Source organism: Ascaphus truei, chromosome 5 (assembly GCF_040206685.1).
Source record: "Ascaphus truei isolate aAscTru1 chromosome 5, aAscTru1.hap1, whole genome shotgun sequence".
NCBI classification, from domain to species: domain Eukaryota; kingdom Metazoa; phylum Chordata; class Amphibia; order Anura; family Ascaphidae; genus Ascaphus; species Ascaphus truei.
The window spans coordinates 105,156,060-105,171,622 of NC_134487.1; positions in this window are offsets into that span (position 1 = coordinate 105,156,060).

Sequence of the window (15,563 nt, forward strand, 5' to 3'; positions counted from 1 at the left end):
GTAGGGTTTTTTTTTTTTCAGCGCGAGCAGGGAAAATTTCAGCGCGAGCGAGTGTGCTGCTTGGGCCAATATTTACTTGCCCGGAGGTTAAATCCACTCGCCCTGGGCGTGTAAATGTATATGATTGTCGAACACTGTATATATATATATATATATATATATATATATATATATATATATATATATATAGTGGTCGACAAATCACCAAAAAAATCTACTCACCGAACAAAAAAATCTACTCCCCCCCTAGTACCACACGTGTGCTGCTTGGGCCAAAAGGAGCTCACCACAATGTTAAATCCACTCGCCCGGGGCATGCAGATGTATAGGTTTGTCGAACACTGTATATATATATATATATATATACCCCTAAATATTAGATTGCTATAGTTATTGCTTTTCTCCTCGCGTGCTTTTTAACTGTTGTAGTTTTTCTTTGGATGTTTTGGGGGTTATATTATTCATTTTACTGATTGATTGATTGATTCAATCAGTCAAACACAGTTTAAATACAGTAAGCGCTCATACTGTACTTGGTTTTCGTGTAATTGTGTCTATTCACACAACACCTCCAAACAAACACACAATTCATTTTACTGATTGATTGATTCAATCAGTCAAACACAGTTTAAATACAGTAAGCGCTCATACTGTACTTGGTTTTCGTGTAATTGTGTCTATTCACACAACACCTCCAAACAAACAAATTTGTAAAAACAACAAGTAATAAAATAATGATATCAATGATTGTGGTCTTGCTGATTTTTAGCACCAGCAGTCACACAAAGTTAAATAGTCTTACTGAAGGAGTCAGCATTTTTCATTTACAAATGTATTTTTGATACAGAACACCCACATCTCATTGATGTGTATCTTTTTAGTTTGACATCTCTAAGCAAACATTTATATGCCTTTACTGTTACATCTACATATTTGTTGTGTTTCCCTATTCCAGAGCTGCAGAACTATGAATTCTCTATGCTACTATAAATTCATTTAGTCTACCAAGCTCCATAAAGAGGGATTCATTGAATTACCAGTAGAGGGTACCACACTGCAGAATGTAACCTGATGTATTTGGCCCTCCTTGCTGGGATGAGGTATGTTTCATCTTAACTATTATGGTAATACTAGTCCACAATTCTGTAATAAATGTCAGACAAGATTACAAGATAATTTACCATCACAAAGTATGGTTGAACTTGACACGACCCCGACTAATCCATACTTTTAGTATTCAGGACGTTACACACTAAATCATAAAAACGCCATAATCATTAAACCTCTGAAATAAATATCTCCAAATGTGTAACAAAGCATGAAGAAGAGCTAGCCTTAATGTTCCTAGGCTCCTTATAAAAGCATTGGTTTGGACATATACAGAAATCAAAGACAAAGAAAACCCTTTCAGTGAAAGTACCAAATGTTCTCATTTCTATTCCTCAAGTGTACTCTAGACTCTAACATACTATGCAATGTTTACGCTTTAATTATAATGATCTCGGGCATTGTATTACCTCTCTGGTTTGCTGTATTGTGCAGCTTATTCTAGTTATGAGAACAACCCTGGCAGCAAACCATTCAGGGACATCCTTTCTGCAATATGGACTATATGGACTTTATTGTGAAACAGAAAGCAGACTACAAACCACATACAGTACTATACTATTATTGTGGTTAATCATATATTAGTTGAATTTACTTCAATTTGTACAGATTAAAGTGCCCTTTCTTTTCCGTTTCCTCCAAATTCCTTCCAGGGAAAGGAAAGTACAGGCACATAGCAGAAAGCAGGAATCTCTAATTACAGCTTTACTGGCCTAAATAAATATGCTTAGGTTCGCTGTTTGTTGAGAAAATCCAAATTATATTAATAGAATTTGTTTGAATTTATTTGAAAAATTGGGAACTGGGCTTTAGCACCTTAAAGTTATGTAAGACTAAGAAGTAATGATTAAATAACCCCTTAGGGAGTTTTATTTAAAGACTATGGGATGCAAATCAAATTCATAAATCTAATGTAGTTTTTTTGTACCAGTTCTGCAGCCAGTAGACTAATGCTGTACATACACCCCCCCCCATATGTCTAGAATGACCTTGTGATTGGGAACAGGAGTTTAACTCATTCAAGTTGAGTTACTGTAAGGAAATATAAAAAAGTTCTTCTAGTGAGGGACAAGTACCCCTTACCTTAGAAGGGCCACTGCTGTGTTGAGGAAAGACTTCTCACCCTTTGCTACAGGAGTAATGTGCGTGGTAACTTATGGCCTGGGAGCCCCAGAACAGGGACTCACTGGAGGGAGTACCACATTGGGATTGTTCTAATGCCAATTTCCCACCTAGGCACACCAGACCACCATTGTAGGGACTAGAGGGACCTGCACAGGATGACAGGTAATAGGAGCCTCGATTGAAGGTGCATCCCTGAATATAGTCCTGGTAGGAGTCTGGAATTAGGTCCAAAGCATTGAGAGTAACTAGAGTGAACATTCCCATCACCCTTGGAAACCGTAATAGTGTAAATTGACAAAGCCATGTGTGCCTCCCTGGGGAGCTGTCTGAGTCCCAGGGAAGAAGTCTGAATGTATGTGATAGAAGTCAATAAAACTTGACCTGTTTGTGCAACAAAGTTCCTTGTGCCCTTTATTATTATCCTCAATGCTTGCATCAACCAGCCAGCCGGGTGCCAGCACCCTGAGAAAAGTTACGGGAGTCTGTTGTGCACCAGCTGCACCTTTCCACACTACCTCACTGCAACAACTCCTTTTGAGGTGAGAAAGGAGGGGTGTTTTATATACATATATATATATATATATATATATATATATATATATATATATATATATATATATATATATATATAGTGTGACTGATTGACTGACTTCTGTGATCCTCAGAGTTTGAGAATATCACTAACCAACAGACTATCACTATTTGTGGGCAACTTGCCCTTACAGGCTTTATATTGATGCTTGATGTGGAAGATTTACTTACTTGGCAATTTGTCAATGTATATGCAGAGTTCTCTACATACATGCACTCTAGTACCTTGGAATCTGTTACTTTGCATTTTCTGACTTTGGGCTATTCAACCTATATTAGCCAGATAATTATTTCACTGTGGATTTAGGTGATTCCTTTATTGCTCACACTATGTATTGGTGACTATAGTGTTAGTTCACCTTTCCCATACACATCAGTGTTTTTTGGTTAGCGCCCGTGTCAGGGGTCCTTGCCATATTTTAACTATTCTGCACTGTTTTTTAATGTTCTTTGTGTCAATTAATAAAATATTATCTTGATTACGGTATACCTGAGTGCTCTTAAGCGGTTTTCTTTTTCCTTCTTGTTGTACAATATATATATATATATATATATATATATATATATATATATATATATATATATATATATAATCTCAATTTGCTGGTTGCAATTTAATAAGGATATTGTTTGTGTAATGCCGTCCCTGTAAATAGGTGAAAAAGTGTGAGTTAAGTATGTTACAATTGTGTTTCAGCTTTAGAAAAGTATATATGGAATGATCTACTTTGTATAATATATCTCCAATGTTGTGGATACTTCTTCTCCTAAAGTCTGAATGGGTATTCTGCTTTACGTCCCTGAAATTTTTAACAAAGGTACATGTAGGGAGATCTGTCTTTATTTGCATTGATGTGTGAGGCCCGTAATAGGCTCTAAAGGTGTTAAAAAGTAAAGGTATTTATGTTACCCCTTTTGGGTTTTCTTTAGGCGACATATGAAGCGATACAGTATGTTATGTTTATATATGGGTATAATTGTTGGTCTCAGGAAAAGAAAAAAAGAGAGAGGTGCATGTGAAAAAGGCAGATAAACGTTATATAAAAGTAATGCACAGATTAAATAAAACATATATAATAAAACAGGATGAATTGCGTCAGTAGGGAATCCCCTGGGCAGTATACTGTGAGTCTTTACGAAAGCAGGAACGCAGACTCTATTTGAATGCAGGGTCTGTGCGCTGCAGGTACTCGCAGGCAGACCTCCTACTGTATACTCTTGGCAATGCTACTTGCTTGGTTCTAAATTGGACTGGACTTTTTTTCTCTCTCTCTTTTTTGCTCAGTTGTGCTACACTGTAGCAGTCTAACCATTGAACCTTTTATTTGTACTAGTTGGGGACTGGCTGACATTATTCTATTAACAGCTCTGAAGGTTTTTTTTACCTGGTACCCCATACCATTTGTTTTGTTTTTAGGTGTTTATACTGTGGTTCATGTCATACACACTGCTGTGCATCTGAGGACTGCTTTTTAACACAACTGCAGGTAATATTCACACAAACAAGGTACATAATTAGGAGTATACTTACTTTTACTCCTCCGGCTCCAGCATTGTCAGCCCCTCTGTTTCAATTGCTGCCTCATCTGGCGCCCGCTGACTCCTCTGCCATGCTCACCTACACCACAGGTAGGGTCTGAGAGCGAGTCCCCAGCTTTGGCAGGCCTCAGACAACCATCCCGCAGCCCGGGCCAAACATTGCCCACCCCTCGTCTAAATCTTTATATTACTCTAAGATGGATTTGTGTTTAGGTTGAAGTGTAATTTATTATGATTTGTGACTATTAAACTTAATTACAATCTGTGGCAGTACTCCAGAACCTGTACAGCTTCTAGAACTCTGCAATATATTTAAATAATACAGTATACAACTAATTTGTAGCTTCATATTTGAAGTCTCTAAGGAATCTGTGTATCAAAGCAAAAGTAGTGCAGTTCTTGGGCAAGAAACTGCACTAGACATACCAAAGGAAATAAAAAAAACTTTGAAATTGAAAGGATACACTTAGTGCATTTTACCTCAGAATAGCAGCACTTTAGGCTTGAACAAACCAGTAGATATGCATCAAGTCACAATTTCAAAGAGCATCCTATGACAAAATAATGTAATACTTTTCAGTGGGATTAAATATTCAACCATTGTCCACCATTGTAAAAACAGAAGCAATAGCTAAAAAGCTGTTCTGTTAGGTCTTTATGTATTATTGTGTTGTATTACAGGCATAATTACTATCTCTGAATGGTAACCTTGACTGTATATACTGTAGTTTCAAAAAAAGTTCAACAAAAAATGTGTGTGCATGCCACTAAATGTAAAAGATACAGATACAAAACTACTTAATATCAGAAGAAGAACACCACACTGAGATGTTTTGAATTAAAATTTCTATCACAGACCAATAATCTACAGGACATGATTAATGATTCATGAACACATTGCGGCACTACAATAATACTGAGTGTTCAAGATGTCCACTTACTGCAAACTATTTTGCACCATGTACAGTACATCTGAGCTTGTAAGTAGAGGGTGCTAGGACTCATGGACTTCAGTGATTTGGAAGCTTCACAAACTCCCAACTTCTATAAGATCTTCTGCAGAATTGAAGCCAGAGTTGGTATTATATACACTTCCCAGGCTTTAGCATTTAGCACTTCAGGCTCAATAAATTGGTCACTGTTGTTATAAAAGAGCAGTTAAAGGTTATCTTCCATAACGTAGCTTCAAATGATACTGTTCATATCTGACAGCTGTCCAATATAGATCAGCCCTCCCCTTAGGCTGCCAGATTGTTTGTCTTTTTTTTTTTACCAGACCTGTAATTAACTTTCCAGCAGAATATAACAATAGATGTCCCAAACCCCCAAGGTAGAATCAAAAAAGATTGTACAAGTGGTGTAGCAGAAAAAGTTTTATTGACTTGTTGTTTTTATATAAAGAGACATGCAAGCAAATTGTCATACAGTATGTCAGTAACACGATGCTGCTTGTTGCACTGGCACAGAACTTGGAGGGCTAGAGGTACAGTAGATGTAAGCAAAATCTAACACTACTGCTAAGTAAGTGTGACATTAAAAAGAAAAAGTTGACTGTAGCAGGGAAACAAATTGTTATATAATTTATCAATGTAGCTGGATTTCTTAAAATTATTTCACCACAATTAAAGTTAGAGTTTTGTGAATTAAATGTTTATAATAGTATCATTTATTGCCCCCCCCTCCCTCCCCTCTCCCCCCTACTTGTATCTGATTCTCAAGATTGTCTGATAATAATTATGTGGGGACCAAAGAAAGCATGTGTTGATTGATACTTTTTATGTAGGTATAGGGATCACAAACAGTATGATCACAAAAGAGATTATGTAAAAAACATAAAATGTTTCCAACCAATTGGCAACTATGGAAACTTTAAGAAGATTATTTGAATATACTTATCTGCTTTTCTTTTCTTTTAAAGGTATGGCCCACCTATATGTATTCACTACCTTTAGTTCACTTTGGTCCTAGAGGGGACTACGCCTTTAACTATGTTCAAACACAAATGGACCTTGAGAGAGAAATACTTGTCATTCTTATGGCTATTAACATTTGCCTTTTTTCCCCAAGGGACTTAAAGTACCTATTCAACAAATGAATACTATAAGCATGGGCTTTGCTATTACAGGTCCTGCTTTATTCTTCGTATATGTGTATACAATGTTATATGCTTGTGATTAAGTGCTTTTCAGAATCCAGAATCATGTTGAATCACTTTTTCTTTCCTTAGGTTTGATTTCCAAAGACAGTAGCCTTTCATTTCCTCTAGAGTTTTCTCAGAATTCTGTCTATTTTTATTACTGCTCAAGTGAAGCCAGGAGTATGAAGGGCGGTAACCCAAAACATGTTTCTCATGTCTATTGTTTTTACTCTGAACTGTGATCTTAATGGAAATTACTAAAGGTAAACTGTCTATTTCCTTCTAGGAAAAGTACTACATGAATCACTTGTATCTGAAAATCAGGAATGAATAACATACATGACAATTTTCGTGTCACATTGTTGCAAAAATATTTTGTTAAAAGTCTGTGGAACAACTATAAAAAAAACATTGCATGGTACTGTATTTTCATTTTTTTTTTTAATGCAAATATTGCAGGCAATTAGAAGAGACATACTGTATACTCCCAACCCCCTAGGTGGAAATCTGAGCCTGTGACAAGGCAATGTCACCACTGGCTGATGATTACTAGGCAACAACATACATACTTTATCCCGCCTTACTGGAGCTGCTGCTGAGAGATCACAGCACAGCTGCTTGGCAGTTTAGGTAATTAGGCTGTAGAATGTTTAACTTAAAAAATAATGAAGAGAAATGCATGAATCCTTAATTTTATGAGAGTGACAGAGAGAGTGACACAGAGATAGAGAGAGGGTTACACAGAGAGAGAGGGTGACAAAGATAGATAGAGAGGGTGACAGAGAGAGAGAGGGTGACAGAGAGAGAGGGTGACAGAAAGAGATAGAGGGTGACAGAGAGAGAGAGGGTGACACAGAGAGAGAGGGTGACAGAGAGATAGAGGGTGACAGAGAGAGAGGGTGACAGAGAGAGAGAGAGGGTGACAGAGAGAGAGAGGGTGACAGAGAGAGAGAGGGTGTCAGAGAGAGAGAGAGAGGGTGACAGAGAGAGAGAGAGAGGGTGACAGAGAGAGAGAGAGGGTGACAGAGAGAGAGAGAGCGGGTGACACAGAGAGAGCGCGGGTGACACAGAGAGAGAGCGTGACAGAGAGAGAGAGGATGACAGAGAGAGAGGGTGACAGAGAGAGAGAGAGGTTGACAGAGAAAGAGGGTGACAGACAGAGAGAGAGACAGAGAGAGAGGGTGACAGAGAGAGAGGGTGACAGAGAGAGAGTGACAGAGAGAGAGAGGGTGACAGAGAGAGAGGGTGACAGAGAGAGAGTGACAGAGAGAGAGAGGGTACATCCAGGATAGGAAGGGAGCGATAAATCAGGAACACCCACAAAAAAGAATAAACATATAATGGTGCAATAAAATCACGAATATGGGCAGAAAGAAAAACTTGGCTTATATGAATTACCTACTTACAAGAAGTAGGTGAAGAATCAGCGTGTAACAGGGAACAGGGTTGCAGGAACTCGGGAGGGCTTTCACTCTGGATGAACTCATGAGGAAACACAGCAGAAAAGAGACCATAGTGCAGACCAGCAAAAAGGTTTATATCACGATAAAAGGTAAGGAATGTACTCACAATGTGTACAAGTAAAATAGGCACATAAAATAGTGAACAGACAAACGAGGCACCCCACAAAGGGGCCTATATCTCCTGAAGTAGGGGGTCCTCGGACCTGAAACCAATGCGGTTCACCTCAGGAGACCCGCTGCACATCTACACTAGTATTAAAACACACATAACAACAAACAATAATTCATTACCGTAGCGGCTATACGCTATGGTAATGAAGCTGCTTTAATGTATTTTTAATAATAGTGTGTTGGAGCAGGGGGTCCCCTGAGCTGAACCGCATTGATTTCTGCCTCAGAGACCCCCTGCTTCCCGAGTTATAGGCCCCGGTATGGGGCATCGGAGGCCAATGTCGCCTCCATCTTTTTAGCGTCCAAGACGCAACGTGGGCTCTATTAAGATGGCGTCCGCACTGGCACCGATGCCCCAAACCGGGGCCTGTAACTCGGGAAGCAGGGGGTCTCTGAGGCAGAAATCAATGCGGTTAAGCTCAGGGGACCCCCTGCTCCCGCACACTATTAATAAAAATACATTAATGCAGCTTCATTACCTTAGCGGATAGCCGCTAAGGCAATGAAGGGGTTAAGGCACATTAGCATGTTTATTGGGGACAATTGCCCCCAATAAACAACACACATCCCCCCCCCCGCCCCCTAACACATACAGTACTGTAATGGGCAAAATTACTATTATCCACATATGGATAATAATGCATTTGGCCATTTTAAATACATATAAATTACAATAAATACAGTCAAAACATTTTACACTTACGTTTTACAGGCACCCACGATGAAGGCCGTCTTCGTCCTCATCTTCATTCTGCCCATGCCCCTACGGTGCTGCAAAACATGCACAACAATCACAATAGCCAGTGTAATGTCCCCTAACCCCTTAATCACCATAGTGGTTATTAACCGCTACAGTCATTAAGGGATTAACCCACCCTCACCCACCACTCGGGAGGCCTACATACCCTCCCACACTAACCCCCCACCCCGTGAGGCCTAACCACCCTCACCCAACACCCACAAGGGAGGCCTACCCACATACCCTTGGGGCCAATACCCCCTCCCCCCCAACACATACAGTACAATAATGTGCCAAATAACTATTATCCAGATATGAATAATATATTATTTGCCCATTATGAAACACATAAAACATGCATAAATCAAAACATGAATTTTTAATCTTAAAATCACCACATTGCATGTTACAATAAATCCAGCATCTATTGTAAATATAAGCCAACAAATCAGCAGCTCCACAAATCTATATGAAATGTCACACAATTGCATTGAGTGTGTACATATACGGTTAAAAAAAGAGATTGAATAGTTGCGCCAAAAAGTCCTACTGTAGAGTTTGTGGCTTCAGTCCTTCACACTGTACAGTCTCACTGCCCGAGTCTCTCAGAGGTGATTCGCCAACCTCTGTATTGTAGTAGAGAAAGGGAAAGGGGGGGATCCTCAGGCGCGTTGTTCTGCTTGTGGCTCCAGGACATATGCGAACGTAAAAAAGAGATGGGGGACCATAATGAGGAATAATTCAACACATATGGGTGCCTTAGATCTCTTTAAAGGGGTAAATAAATAATAGGAGAGGGAACACAATCACATTAGGTGTCTGATCTTGATCAGATGGCCGATCCTCTGGTATGGTTGGGGGGAGTGGGGGAGAGGGAGGGCCCCTTGATGATTCCTCAAAATAGGGAAGAGAAGGGAAAAAATAGTGTAATAACGTTTATTGACATATAATAAAATAGAGATTAAAAACTCACAAGCGGCCAAGTAATATTGGCATAGGGAGGAGATATGTCCAGACTCCACAGATCGTCCCTCTAGAAAATGGGTGGTCTTGTGTGGCCTGGGTTCCAGCTGGTAGAGTCTTGAGAGAGTGCGTGGGGTTCAGCCAACGACAGGTAAAGTCTCCACAAGCCCGTGCACGAACCGTGTCCTTCTCTGTCTGCTTCTCTCTTTGCACACTCCTTCCACGGCTCCCGTTCCGTCGCGCATGCGCATGCGCTCCAGGCGAGATGTTTGCCAAGCTGGAAAAAAAAATTGAGTGTGTACATGATGCAATTAATCTGTGCATCATGTAACACTATGCAAAATATATGTAACAATAAAATACACCATGAACAATGTCCCCTAACCACCAATGCCATCATGAAAATCAATTAGAAACTAACCAACATCAATACAGTTAGCATCAATCAATTAATCCATTTCCTCAAACAATTAAAATACAATACAAATCAATTATACAATTCCCTATTTAATTCCCTATTTAATTCCCAAAGCCAAACCATTGCCAAAACAATTCTAATTTAAAGTAACCACCATCATTCTAATCTAACTACCAGAAAGAAGCCATTACCTAAATACAAATTACATTATTCACAACAATGACAAAATAAAGCTGCTAAATACATGAAAAGAACCTAAACATGAGCCAAACAATCAATTATTATCCCTGTATGTCTATCCATACAGATAGATAAACTTAACATACAGGGGCAATAATAGAGCATAAAATACAAAGCATTTACATACAAAAATCACATACAATACACCCATTCAGTGTCCGTGTATAGATACATAGATACATTAACGGGCATTAAATGGGACTGAAAAAATAAAAGACATGAATCAAAAATCATAAAAACCTGTAAAAGTAAAATTAATAAACTTTTCTTTTGTTTACTCACCATTAGATGTCCACTCACCAAAATCCAAGCGACCCGGAAGCACAGGAACCAATCCACAGGTAAGCCATAAAATAAAAAACCATAACAAATCCACGTCTGTGTCTTCTTTCTTCTTTGGGGTCTTCTGGGGTCTTCTTCCGTCTTCTTCCATCTTGTTACGCCACACCCTTCTTCTCTTCTTAGGAGGGGAGATGTTCCCTCCTAAAAAAGTATGGAGAAGCCTTGGAACGGCTCATGATCCGAAGCATACCACATCATCTGTAAAACACGGTGGAGGCAGTGTGATGGCATAGGCATGCATGGCTTACAATGGCACTGGGTCACTAGTGTTTATTGATGATGTGACAGAAGACAGAAACAGCCGGATGAATTCTGAAGTGTATAGGGATATATTGTCTGCTCAGATTCAGTCAAATTCAGCAAAGTTGATTGGACGGCACTTCACTTTACAGATGGACAATGACCCAAAACATACTGCGAAAGCAACCCAGGAGTTTTTTAAGGCAAAGAAGTGGAATATTCTGCAATGGCAGAGTCAATCACCTGATCTCAACCCGATCGAGCATGTATTTCACTTGCTGAAGACAAAGCCTAAGGCAGAAAGACCCACGAACAAACAACAACTGAAGACAGCTGCAGTAAAGGCCTGGCAAAGGAGGAAACCCAGCGTTTGGTGATGTCCATGCGTTCCAGACTTCAAGCAATTGCCTGCAAAGGATTCTCGACAAAGTATTAAAAATGAACACAATTTTCCTAATATTGGCTCTGTACGCCACCACAATGGATTTTATTTATGATTGTGTTAATTTGTCCAATTACATTTGAGCCCCTGAAATAAGGGGACTGTGTATGAAAATGGTTGCAATTCCTAAACGTTTCATCAATATTTTTGTTCAACCCCTTGAATTAAAGCTGAAAGTCTGCACTTCTATTGCATCTCGGTTGTTTCATTTCAAATCCATTGTGGTGGCGTACAGAGCCAATATTAGGAAAATTGTGTCAGTGTCCAATTATTTCCGGACCTAACTGTATCTGTTGTCTAAATTTAGCATAGGTTGACCTTGATGGACATACGTCTTTTTTCAACCTCATCTACTATGTAACTATGTAAATTGCTGAATCCACGGATTGGATTCCATAAATCCGTCAACGGATTATATCCAATGGCGGTTTTTGATTAATCCGCATGGACTAAAACCGACCAAATCCGTTTGCGGATTTTACACTGTGAAATGAATTTTGGGTGGGAAAAAGTGAGAAAATATAGGAAACAGATTTGGGAGGATTCACCAATCTCTATTCTTAACGCATGTCTGACCACTATTGCCAGAATTATACCCTCACCAAGAAGGAACGTAAGTGAAACCCGTAGCCAATAAGTTGACAGTCTTAAAAAATAGCTCAAGACCAACCACAAGACTCACGTTAGGTCTTTTTATTGGCTTTGTTAGCTATTTTATCCAATTTCTTCATGGTAACTACCCATCTAAGTCATCCGACATAAAAATCAGCCCCTAACAATAAAGTACATAGTTAGGCTATCTGCAAAAGGGCTTCTAATCAAATTAAAGCGCCCCTGTGCATTGCAGCACTGTAGTGTCCTGACTACCAAAAACCATTTATTCTATACACAGGTGCTTGGGGGCTGGCCTCACCCAGGACTTCGAGGTAGAAGAGCATGCCATTATATATATATATATAGGACGTCGCCACCGGCGAAAGTTGTAATTTGTTTTTTTAGCAACTGTCGCCAGTGATGTCACTAAAGGGGGCGGGCCGTGCAATTTGATTGGTTTAGAGACAGTCATGTGACGACTGTCTCTAAAAAATCAAATTTACCTGGCTTCCAAATTTTCAGTCGCTCCATCACTCCGTCGCTCCGTCGCGCTTACTATAAGTGATTTCGACGGAGTCAATTGATTTGTTTTGGAGCGACGTCGCGTCGCCATTGCAAGGCACTATAAGCGCAGCCTAAGGGTGCTCCTTATGCCCAAAGCATAAAATCCAAATGGATCTCAAATGAAAAGAAAGAACGAGACATGCCCACCAGGGGTAATTATCAATACTAGTATATTTACAACATGTAATATGAAAAGTTATCATAGGTTTTTCCGATAGAGTTCTGCTGTCTGTGGTTGAAATACAGAAAAGATTGACTGCACCGAATACCCGGAACAAACGCTGAAAACTCAGATCACCTACGGCCACTTACAACGTCCACACGTGATGTATGTATGTGTCTTTATTTATATAGTGCCATTAATGTACAGTACATAGCGCTTCACAGCAGTAATAGGGACAATCATATAATGGATGACATGCTTATGACATATCTATATTTAGGGGTTTCTTAATCTCTAGCTTCTAATGGTTACCATGATAACCTATAGACTGCATTAGGCTCTGGGGACAGCTCCATTAAACCTCTCAGACACTTAAGCCCAGATCCACAGAGCATCATTAACTCAGGGATCATAACAGGCCGTTATGAAAACCATTAATGGATGGTATTTTCCCTAAGGTTAACGCGGATCCACAAAGTTAATTATGTGCAAAAACAACAACCTTTAGTTATCTCATAAGCATAGGCCTAACACCATGTTAAGTTAGCAAAGTCTTGCGTTAAATTAAAATCACATGGTCTTAAACCTGTCTTACCAAAAAGTGACATTACTCCCATCCAGACCCTGAATAGGTGTTTAATTAATGTAAAAAAAAGAGAAGACATGGGAGGGAAAGAACACCATAATTAAGTCTTACACTCATCCAGACCTTGTAAGACACTTATTTCAGGGTCTCGATGTGAATAACACCAAGTTTAGCTACAGTATGACCTAACTAATCTCTCGTTAAATCCCTGTGTTATCTATGATGGACGTCTATGGATAAATGTTGTTAGTGGGAACATCTGTTTTGCATATGTAGCCCTCTTTCCCCATAAATAGAGAGGCTACGCGTGCTGATTACCTGTGAGGCGAACAGGAGGCCTGATCCTCTGCCACTGGAAGCCTGGGGTGATCATGTTCGTTGGTATATAGCGCCTCCACCTGCGAGAGATCCTAATGCAGTAGGATAAACCCTCACAGGAACCCACCAGTAACAGATAATAACACTCACATACAGTATGGCTAACTTATATTTACTGACAGATAACTAATAACGTTTGTAATTACAAGGCCATACAAGGCCGCACTGACACAATACCCCCACAGTGTGAGGCAGTCACACTGGGAAGTGCCCTCCCAAAGTAATGGGGTGCCTTGGGCACCGAACCACCCGATGTCCACAATAGCAACCCCACCCCAAGTGTGCGACAGCGCTGCCCACGCGTTTGTGCACGTTGAGAAGATACCTTCCTGGTCTTAGTCCAGACCAGGCCATCTTCGATGATGATCCAGCAGGCGCACTGTGTCCCACGACGCACATGGATCCTCAGGCATCCGCCTCTGGAGAGACCTCCCGCTGGATTGTATCCCTGTTGACAGTCTCTGGCAATATGCCTGTATCTGGTCCCAGACCGCAGTCACCGTGTGGTGTCTGGCGTGGATGCAGCGACTACCTATGGCAGCTATGTGGAAAGGGTCCCTAACTATGGGCCTTTCCTTCTGCTGACATTCTGGGGACCCTATAGGCCATTTGCGCCCATGTGACCTGCAGCCCCTAAGGCTGCTGAGGGCTGTAGTCCCTTGCCAAGCCCTTTAGAGTAATGGCCACCGCTCTATAGTGTACTGTGCATGTACGGGGTGTAGCAACATGGCTGCCGCAACTAAATAGGTATTGGACATGGGCAAGCCTTCCATGAAGTATGCAGCTGGTGAAAGGATTGGCCTTATATTTATGGAAAACAAAGAACAATTCCTGTGCTCCTTTCAATTGGGCTAGTATACAGTACTAGTGACATTTTTACATATAGAACCTAAGTCTATGTAACAAAGGAATCATTTGGTTGGATCTTTTATTCTAAACATGATTCAAGCCTGCCAACTGCATCAAGGGAAACTCAGTTTAGCAGGTACCTAAAGATGTGGTTTGTAGGTGGTCACTGCAATAGGAACTCAGCCAAATGAATAAATAAAATCAGCTTTATTAAACTTGAATGCTGCACATCACAGAGAACACCTGTGACGCGTTTCGTTCCGTGGTGGAACTTTATCAAAGAGTAAAAGATCTCTCAACACTGATGTCTTTTATGTACAGGTCCTCTCCCATGATTGGTTAAAACATAATTGCAAACAGGAGATGGCAATCAATTGATTATGCTAATGGACCATGGGAGGACTCAACAGAAACATCAGTGTCTGGATTGGACAAACAACAATAATCATGAAATGTAAAAAATTCAAAATTAAACATATAAGTTAAAAACAAGAGCAAGTGATTAGCAGCATCAATGATATAAATGTATATCATATGAATAAAAACAAGGGAGGAAAAGAAAACATATAGAATTATAACCAAATGGAAAAGAACAAAAACTATTTACTGAATATAACATAATTGATTAATTGGTAATATGTAGAACTAAAGATATAAATGCAACTACATAACATCAGTAATTACAAACCAATATAAGTATAAGGACCTATGATTATTCAATACTTGGAAGAATATATCCATAACTCTTGTAAGAAAAGCCGAGGTTATAGGCAGATATATAACATAGTAAATTAACCCTTATGAGGATGTATAAGATGTATAAAGAGACACACTCCCAAGACTTTCCACATTATTAACCCTGAAGGAAGTGTTTTAACTCCCAATCAAGGTTAATCCCATGGGGATGGAGAG